Source organism: Amaranthus tricolor, chromosome 10 (genome assembly GCF_026212465.1).
Source record: "Amaranthus tricolor cultivar Red isolate AtriRed21 chromosome 10, ASM2621246v1, whole genome shotgun sequence".
Classification (NCBI taxonomy): Eukaryota; Viridiplantae; Streptophyta; class Magnoliopsida; order Caryophyllales; family Amaranthaceae; genus Amaranthus; species Amaranthus tricolor.
Genome location: NC_080056.1, coordinates 2,404,924 through 2,415,713, shown reverse-complemented (window position 1 = coordinate 2,415,713; position 10,790 = coordinate 2,404,924). Strand labels below are relative to the sequence as shown.

Genomic DNA, 10,790 nt, shown 5'->3' with positions numbered 1-10,790 from the left:
TTGTCGCTACCCGCCCATTTTTTAAGCGGGCGGTACCCGCGGGTAGGCGGGTATTTATTACATAAATATCAAAAATATAATTGAAAATATAAAGTTGGGTTACTGGAATCTGGAGGAGTACCGCCGGGAAGCTTTAATGGAGATTGGAGATTGGAGATTGGAGATTGGAGAATGGAGAATGGAATTGGAAATGTGAAGAAATGAAGAGGGCAAGAGGCAAGACGGCGTACTGGAAAAGAGGGCAAGAGGCAAGTGAAATTTTAGGGTTACTGGAAAAGTGAAAGTGAAGTGACATTAAAAGAGGCGCTTAGCCGCTTACTTCCTTTTTATTTTTTTCTTTTTTTTTTCTCTTTTCGGTTACTTAAAATTTAAAAATTAAATTGATTATTAAATATTTAATATATATTAAAGTAAGCGGGCGGGCGGGTATACCCGCGGGTATTTTTTACGTGTCGCTACCCGCCCAAACTTAAATTTTTTTTAAAAAAAAGCTGTCCATGCCCGCCCGTTTTTCGAGCCGGGCAAACCAGGCCTGGCGGGTAGCCCGCCCATGAACAGCTCTAATATAGAAGTATAAATTTTAGGTCACTAGCTATATAGCTAAGCCTTAAGGGCTTAACAAGCTTCTAGTTTATTAATAGATGCTGAGCCATAAGGGAACACAATTTGCACCAGTTACACGACCGATAATGTAGTCCTAGAATCAAGCATATGTTGTACATATGAAACTAGACACATCTGTATTAATAAACTAATCACTTAAATATATATTATTAAAGGTGAATCTGAACATGTGCAAGGTATCTGACTGTATATTGTCCCTTAAATTTAAGAGCCTCAAATATTAGTTGATATTAGTTTACATGACTTCTGCTTTAGTTTATTCGTTTTTAGCCCTCAAAATTTCAAAAAAAATTAAATAAAATAAACAGGGCTTTAAAGTTTGTAGTATATCTTTACTCCGTCCCTAATGATACTTTTTTCAATACTATCTACACTCATGTTGTTTTATGTGGTCTCTCCCCTGTTTTTCTCAAAATTAGCGTATTGCTTCTTTTATTTTTTGAGTTTACACCATAAAACTTTAAAAATCTCATATATTTGAGTTTTATAGTTTAAATTCAAATGGACTGAAAAAATATTATAATAAAAAGAGTATTAATTAATTAGAGGTAGAAATATAGAAGTACTTGTAGCCTTTATGAGTATGTACATTTCCAAGATAACACGAATGTGTTTCAATGTAACCTGCACGTTTGCAACTTTTGAGTTCCATGTCTGCCCATGTCTTGTCTTTTATATTTGTATACTTAATAATCTCCATAAATTTCCATCCCTCACTTAATTATTCGTTTTATACATTTTGCTAATCCCAATAATTAAAGTTCTTAAACTTTGTTCAATTAATTAGCTCATGTTTCAGCTGAAATAATATACTCCACTATTTTTTTAATGTTCTTCCAATTTGAAGTATTTCATTTTAAGATAAAAGAAATTTAATTAATATTTTTAACACATATTTACAAGAAAAAATATATCCATGTGAGATTTCGTTAAATTCGTCTTAATATATACTTTTTATTATGTATTTTTTATAATTTTTTATTATGTGTATTTAGAGAGATTAAAGTTCAAAATTTGCTTTAAAAACTATGCAAAAATGTTGAAAAAAAAGGACGGATTACTAGATAAAGTTTTGAGATCATTTCTCACATATCGTGTAATCTAAAAAAACAGTGTATAAGTATACAAAACCAATTTCTCCTTTAAGTCCAATTTTCTAGGACTTAACTATTTTGAAACATACTTTATCACAAAATTTTTTTCATTTTTTAAATATTATGACCAAATATTATTAAAAATCTATAATTGTTAATAAAAAGATATTTTAGAGGGTTTTTCTTACCATTTTTAACTTATAAAAGTTAAATTTGGACAAAATTTTATTTATATATAGCATAACCTTAAAATTATTAATTAAGTTTTGGTTTCCTCCTGTCTATTTCTCTTCGTCCCTTTTTACCGTAATACAAAGAGGCATATATCCCTTCACTTTTGGTCAATCCCATTGATCTTTTTATTTCTTCTATCCAAACATAGCCTTAATTTTTTTTATTTCTTCTATCCAAACATAGCCTTAATTTAGGTGTTATATTATTGTATAAGTGCAGTTGAATAATTCTTCCTAGTCTTAGTATGTACGTATTGAATTGTCAAAAAAACGTATGTACGTATTGCACTAGTTAGGCAGAAAGAAAATCCCAAGAGAAATGAAATAGAAGGCTTTGGTCTTTAGAGGGATGAAACGTCTACAATCAAAGATATATAGTAAGTACTGGACATACAATTTACTTTAATTTATGTAATTTGATTTAAATTACTTATTACAAGCTCCAAATTTAGAGAAAAATTTTTTAAAAAATTATTATGTATTGTAACCTCTTCCTTGACTATAACTTGGATGTTTTGAGTACGATATTGGATGATATCTTCAAGCAAAAGTGCATTATGTAAAGCATTAATGAGAACTAGATTTAAATGTGGTTATTATTTTTTTTATTAATTTTATTATAGGGTATATCAAATGAAGAAAGACTAGACAAGAATCGAACTCAGTTGGGGGAAAGTAATATATAAATACTTATTTTAATTTTCAATTGAGATAATTTTTCAATTGAGATAAAACTTGATTTAAGCTTGTTATCATGATTATTTTTACATAGACATTTGAATGAAAACATGTTATATACAAAGGACGCAACATTTAATCTACTATTATATTCTAATTAAAAGATATCATTAGATCTCTAATGCAAAGAGTTGTATAGACATGGAGAAGGCTATAACTAGTCAACTTGTTTTGTTTAGAATCTTTGGACGCTAGTTGGGAGGAGCAAAGAAGAAATGTTATGCGACAGAAGCAAAAATCAAAAATAATAACGGAAAGTAATAAAGATCAAACAAAGAATAAAGAAATAACCCCGAGAACTTAACGTGGCTCACTATCAATGTGATAGTTACATCCACCGGCACCGAGAATAAACTTTTCGCTATAAACTGGAAAATTACAAGATGAACGAGAAACCACAACAATGACTCTCCAATTCTAATTACAAGAGGGGTTTATATAGTATGCCACTTCATAAAAAGAAATTAGGTTAACAATTACAAAGAAACCGGCCCAAAAACTAAGTAATCGTCAAAAGAACGTGCGAAAACTGAAAACCCAAAAAAAACTGCACACATTGCGGCTCGTGTACTAGGTCGAGGCAGCGACCTACTTGTTTTCCAAAACAGTAGCTTTTTCTTCAGAAACTCGCGACACGCGACCAAACGTATGGCCCGTGACCTGGGCGCCTTCCAATCAGTAGTTACTCCATGTCCTGCGTAGTACTCCGCACCCTGCGCAATTTGACCCATCTCTTAATTTCATCTTAAAATCCGATCTTAAACAAGGTTCGAGTCACAAAATCCCAACAAGAAAAAACCAAGTGTATTTTAGTGCTTCCATTTAGCCACTAAATGAATGCTATTCTAAACTTTAGAGAGACAATTAGTGTCCTAAGAGACCGTTAAGACAACTATAAATATGTAATAATGTAAATTATAACCCATTTTAATCATCAATTCAAAGTAAATAATTTCCCTTGCAATTCTCTATATTCATAACCTTCAAAAATTATAGAAGTATAACTTTTATAATTATTTATGAAACAAATGTAACCAACTAAATAAATTGAAAACAATACAATTTTTGAGCAATACTATGAAATTTTTATTATTACAATTCATTAATGAAAAAGTGTTGCATGGACTTGGTGCTTCGTGTTCTATATGTATGTGTTTGACATAAATATCACTCTTTCATGTAAGATGACTCTTAAATTTACCCTCTAATAAAAATTACTAGTATATATAAGTGGATGTCTGTTTTATTTCGTTTTTATTTACACAAATACACTTAATAATCTGATATTTATTCGAATTGTAAATGATTCCGACTTGACTCGACTTCAAAATGAAATTAAAAATATGTAAAAATCAATGTAAACTCTAGACCCGATTTGAACTGATCCGAAAGATCTAATCCTAAATCAACCCCATGACACGAACGAACTATACACCCTACAACCATAAATACAGATATACTTCCTTCGTTCCAAAATAATTGCAATATTTGCCTTTTCACGTGATCTAAATGCACTAATTCAATCTATAATATCTGTAATAATGTATAATTAAAAAAATATAAAATTTGATATCAATAATCTTTGCATCGAGACGAATTAAACAAGATCTCACCTAACTATGTATTAACTTATAGATTAAAAATTAATTATAATTAAAAAAGATAAATAAATATTGTAAATATTTTCAATATTACAAGCAAATTAGAACGATAAAATAATTAATTGAAATAAAAAAATAAGTTAGGGTGTTACCGACAAAATAAATCTTTTTGTTTTGGGAGCGAATATTTGAATCTGCTGTTTGCAGAGTATTCAGATGTTTCTGTTGCAAAATTATAAACCCCATCAAAAACCCTCTTCAACCCACCTTTCTATTCCCTCAATCCTCGAACTTTATATGATCCAATCTCAAATTTTTACTTTAAAGATTGCAACTTTATTGTTTATATTCATGGAGTGAATTGGGTATAATTTTCAATTATCTGTTTTGAATATAAAAAAACCCATCTTTGTAAATAAAAGAGGGGATCAAAGATGAGTTAACCCTCAGTGATTCTAGCAACTGCTAGCTATGATCATACTATTAGATTTTGGAAGGTTCAAACTGGTAGATGCTATCGCAATATTCAATACCCAGATTCTGTAAGTTCTTTTTTTTTTTTTTTACATTTAATAAATTTGGTTTATTGTTTATCAATCTTTTCTGAATAAATTTTCTCAAAAAGATTGTCAATTTATTGTGTGATTGTTTGAGCATTATTGAGATTTGAGAATTTGATGGAAAATAATCACATATGATTCCACATTTCACGTCGAAGAATTAAAAAATCGACCTACATATATAAAGTTTTATGGACCAATCTTTTTAATAACAATTGATTTTAGGATGGATTGGAATCTCATCGGTTTGTATGCCGTCAAACTCTCTCTTGTATGAGTCTTTGTTGTGTACAACTCAAATGATAAATTGGAAAATTGCCATAAATAATACAACTTTTCACAAATTTGCCTACAATAATATTAATTTTTGATTAACCATGAATAATATAAACATAGAGGTTTTTTTTTAGAATAATACCAATTTTATTCTATTAACAAATTTACCAAATATTTTTGTCGTATAATCTCCAATAGTTTGATTTTTAACATGTTAGGTATATTTTTAACTTGTATAGTTACGTCTCTTATCTTTCTCGAGCCGCAGGACTCCTTTGGCCACGCTCTCCTTTATTGGGTATGAGTTGCCGCCGTCCTTCCCTCCCCAGATCCTGTCCATAGTTTTTCTATGAGCGGGATACACTGGATAGGATGATGATGATGATGTATATTTAAGGAAACACCTCTTAAGTTGGTAATGTTCATAATTAATCAAAAGTTGGTATTATTGTAAGAAAATAAATAAAAGATTGTATTATTCCTGATAATTTTTCCTAATAAATTTATTAGAATTGGTAGCTAAAATTTGTCTCTTGGATGTATATGTAATGGTTTTTTTTTTTTTAATTTTTTTTTGATTGAGGAGTAGGTTAAAGAAATCATATATACAAGTGGAGGGAGTTAATTCTTTTTGTAGGCCATAGGGGTAAGAATTGGACCCTTATCACGAGGGTGAAAGGTAAAGAGCTCGAATGTAGTTAATTGGCCTTTGAATTTTGTTAATGGGAAGATTAAATCCCTAGAGTTTTAATTGATGAATCGAGTCCATAACTTTTGAAATTAAAACTTAAGTTATGACCGTGCCAATGTTTATTATATTCTTCATTATTTTGATAGCATTGCATATTTTTAACTTCATTTTCATGATAAAGACATTTATTTGACAATGTATACACTTATGAGGGAAAAGCATACCGAAAATATTAATAGGTTTAATTTCACAATAGGAAAAAGTTATGATGTCAATTATCATCAATTAAAGGTTAAGGGGTTCGATTTGACAAATTTCAAAAGTTAAGAAGTCAATTAACGTTAAACATATAATGGCATATGTTTTTTTTTAGTGAATGTATGATATTTGGCTTTGAAACCACAAGATAGTAGGCTTGAAATAACCCCAATTACTTAGTTGAGTATGTATCATTGAGAAAAAACAAGGACATATCAAGTATCACAACTTGCAATTGTATCATACAGGTTTTTGCTCTTACCGCAATCACAATATAAGTCTGAGACATCCACTTAATCATTCGTATTGATTAAAAAGGTCTATTTTGGGACCGTTACTATGACCGTGATCTAAAATGTCTTTTTTTTTAATATACTCAGCCTTCTTTTCTTGAAAAAATTGTTATTTTACTATGCAAATGTTTGGGTTTTATTTAGAATTTGTTGGAAATTTTGTCTGTTAGGGAAATATTTGCTGGTTAAAAATATATGGGGAAGTATTTTGTGATAGAATAGAATACTGTGCATATTTTGTAAATCTTTATATTTTGGTAATTAGATAGTTTCCTTATTCTCCAAGATTATCCTTATAGCTAATTTCTTTACCCTCCAAGATTACTCTTGAATTTATTCTCTCATTTTGAAATGAAATGGCAATCAATCATTCTACCAATTCTATCATGGTATCAAGAGCTTAGGTTCTTTTTCCTCTCTTCAACCCTTTTTACTTTCTTCCTTGCTCCCCAAGATAACCGTTCCCCACCCTTACCACCGCACCCCCTCTCGTGGGTCTTCCATAGCTTCTCCTAAAATTCATCCCACCATCAACTCCTCTCCGGGTATCCTTGGGCCTTGGGCCTTGTGCAACCCATCTTTCTCACCGAACTACTTTCCGACGAATATCAATCAAGCTATGCATACTCTCTCTTTGTCCTCTCCAGATGAACATTTCTACATGGATACCAGTGCTACTTCCCATATGACTCACTCTCAAGGTAATTTTCTTAATTATTTTCCATTGAAGCATCATCATAATAATCACATAATTGTTGGTAATGGTAATATGATTCCTGTTCAAGGTCACGGTGATTTTTCACCATTTTTGTGCTACTCGGGATATCTCTTTTCGTTTCTCTTGCCCCCAAACTTCATCCTAAAATGGAAAATCCGAAAGAAAAATTCGCACAATAAATAATATCATTCGTACATTATTGTGTCATGCATCCCTTCCCTCTTATTTTTGGCCTCATGCCTTGAATATTGCTACTTATCTCCTAAACATTCTCCCCTCCAAGCTAATTGGTCATTTAACTCCTACTCACTTTCTTTATCATAAATCTCCTACCTATACGCATCTTTGGGTTTTTGGGTGTTTATGTTTTCCTCTCATCTCTTCCACAAAAATTTATAAATTACAATCTCGCTCATCTCCATGTGTCTTTTTAGGATATTCATCTTCACATCGTGGTTACAAGCGCTATAATCTCACCTCTTATAAGATTATTCTCTCCTACCATGTCCTTTTTGACGAAGCTTCCTTTCCTTTTTCTTGGTCCTCACAATCCTTTCGTAGAAAATATGATTTTTTTAGATAATTCTAATTCTTATTTTTCCTCCATCAATTTCAGCCCAACAGCAGCAACTCATCTCCTAACCCCCTCCCCTCGTCTATTGGGCCTCGTCTCCCTAGTGGCCCAACAACAGCTTCCCAAAATACAAATCCCCCCCCACCAACTCAGAACAGTGGGCCCAGCCCAATTAGCCACCCTCCAGCTCCTATTTCCCTTCCTCATGGGTCTGCTTCACGCAGCCCATCACAGACCCTATTCTCTAGCCCACTTTCTTCTTTAAATTGCCCCTCATCACCAAATCCTCCTTCTCCGCCCAGAATGACTACTCGTAGTAAGCATGGAATTTTAAAACTCAATCCCAAATACACTTCTCACGCCTTTTTCGTCTCCTATTCCCAAAAATCCTATCCATGCCCTCCATGACCCTAATTGGAAACAAGCTATGAAGGATGAATTTGATGCTTTAATTGTGAATAATACTTGGGATCTTATGCCGCTGCCTCCGAATGCTAATGTTATTCGTTCCGTTTGGATTTTTCGAGTGAATATTAAGTCTGATAGTTCTTTTGAGCGCTATAAGGCGCGTTTTGTTGGTGATGGCGAGTCTCAAAGAAAGGGCATTGACTGTGATGAGACTTTTAGCCCTGTGGTCAAACCTGCTTCTATTCGCATTGTTTTGAGTATTGCTCTGTGTAAATCTTGGTCCATTCATCAGTTGGATGTTAAAAATGCTTTTCTCCATGGTCACTTGAATGAAACTCTGTACATGCATCAACCTTTGGATTTCCGTGATCCCACTCGACTCGAGCTTGGTATCAACGGTTGGCTGATTTTGTGACTACCATTGGTTTTTGTAATAGCATTTCTGATAACTCTTAGTTTGTTTATTGTCATGGGTCCAATATTGCTTATCTTCTTTTGTATGTGGATGATATTATACTCACTACTTCTTCTGATCTTCTCCATCAGTCTATCATGTCTAATTAAGTTCGGAATTTGCTATGAAGGACTTGGGTCCTCTCAGTTACTTCTTGGGTATTGATGTTTCTCGTACTCCTGCAGGTCTATTTCTCTCTCAAACCAAATATGCTGCTGAAATTCCGGATAAAGCTGGCATGTCTCAATGCAAACATGCTCCTACTCCTGTTACTTCATCCAACAAACTTTGTGCTGATATTGGGTCTCCATATGATAATCCCACCTTGTATTGCAGCTTAGTTGGGGCCTTACAGTATCTTATTTTCACCCGTCCGAACATTTCTTATGTCGTTTAACAAGTGTGCTTATTTATGCATGATCCTCAAGTTGAACATATGGCTGCTCTTCAGAGAATTCTTCAGTGTATTAAAGGGACTCTTGACCATGGACTACAGCTATATAAGTCCCATGTTTCTTCTCTCTTATCCTGTACTGATACTGATTGGGGTGGTTGTCCTGACACCCGTCGTTCCACTTCCGGTAACTGTGTTTTTCTCGATGACAATTTAATCTCTTTACCAATATCTTTACCAAGGGTTTGCCTCAAGTTCTTTTTGATGATTTTCGATCCAATCTCAGTGTTTGTAAACATTCTGATTGACTGCGGGGTGTAATAGAATAGAATATCGTGCATATCTTGTAAATCTTTATATTTAATTAACTAGTTTCCTTCTTATTCTCTCATTTTGAAATGAAATGACAACTGAAATGTGAGCCTCAAAGAGGTTTAACAATGAAAAACAAATGAAAATATAATGCAAAGATGAACACAAGTGTATATGAGGTATCTTGAATACCTCCCCCTCAAATATAGTTTATTATAATGAATTCAACAATTACAAGTATAATAAACCTCCCTTATCTTGAGAACAATCTCTCAAGATCACAAATACTAAAGCAAAGTAAGAAAACTCTCAAGTTTCTAACAATGCAATAGCCCTCTCAACAATATGTGTGTTTTTGTGGTGAATGTTACTATGAGTGATGAATCCTATTTATAGGCAAGGTATTCATCACTCTTAGTATTCCCTCATATATCACCATAAACTCACATGTAACATCCCAATTAACACCCTAATTAACTATGACAATAAACATTACAATAAACAATAGAGTAATGCACCACATTATTGTATAGTCACTACAAATTCTGACCAAAAATAGGATCCAATGTAGTCTGCTAGACTTCCACTCGACCGAGCCACTACCTCGCTCGGTCGAGCGAGCTTCCAGTGAAGCTACTGACTTGTTTTGGACATCTTGCTCGATACGAGCCAACATCGCTCGATCGGTCAAGCCAGGCACGGCTTGATCGAGCGCCTGGTCGAGCCACTCACAGTCTGTTTCTTTTCTTGTTGCTTTGATCAAACAACTCTCATCAACCGTTCCAGACCTTAAACCACCCATATCCGACACATCTTTATCGACCCTCTCTAAAGTACAAGACAAAGCATGTTCGATTATATGTTTAAAGTTAACGTCGTCATTAAGATTATTGACACTTGCTTTAACAACAACCAATCATTCTACTAATTCTATCATTTTGTTGTAATGGTGTGATCTTTGGATTTAAAACAACAAGTAAATAGGTTTGAAATAACACCAGATAAGCGATATTTGGCTGCAACTGGGAATCCTCACATTCAATTGTTTGATATTAATTGGAGTAACCCTCAACCAGTAATTATACTTCACTTGACTTAATGGTTAATAGAATGTGTTTCTTGGTTCAAATTAATGTTCTAGAATTCTATTTTGTCCTCTAAATGACAGGTGATGAGCTGTGATTCTCACACGAATAATGTTATGGCAATTGGATTTCCATCTGATGGAAATTGGATGTGTTCTGGTTCCGAGGATGGCAGGGTGAAGATATGACAGGTGACACTTGGTTATTCGGTGGGGGGATGATCTCTGTATATGTTTTCACTAATTTCTGTTCAATTACACTTCTTTGCTATTGTGGAATCATTTAGCATTAGCCATCAAACATAGCATAAATTAGGAAATAGATACCTCATATGAATGCTTCTTATATAGCTCAAAATATGGATTAGAGGATACTGGAATTTGGTTTCATGAAAATACAGTTTCTTATTATTCATTAAGGAATAACTTCTTCTTTTTATATACATAAGCACTATTCTATTTTAGGAAACTAACTATA

The 10,790-nt window shown here is 33.0% G+C and overlaps 1 pseudogene; it reads left to right on the top strand.

Annotated features, from left to right (window-relative positions):
- The first annotated feature begins 4,724 nt into the window (after positions 1-4,724).
- On the top strand, positions 4,725-10,501 carry LOC130825922 (target of rapamycin complex subunit LST8-1-like; annotated as a pseudogene).
- Positions 10,502-10,790: the final 289 nt, after the last annotated feature.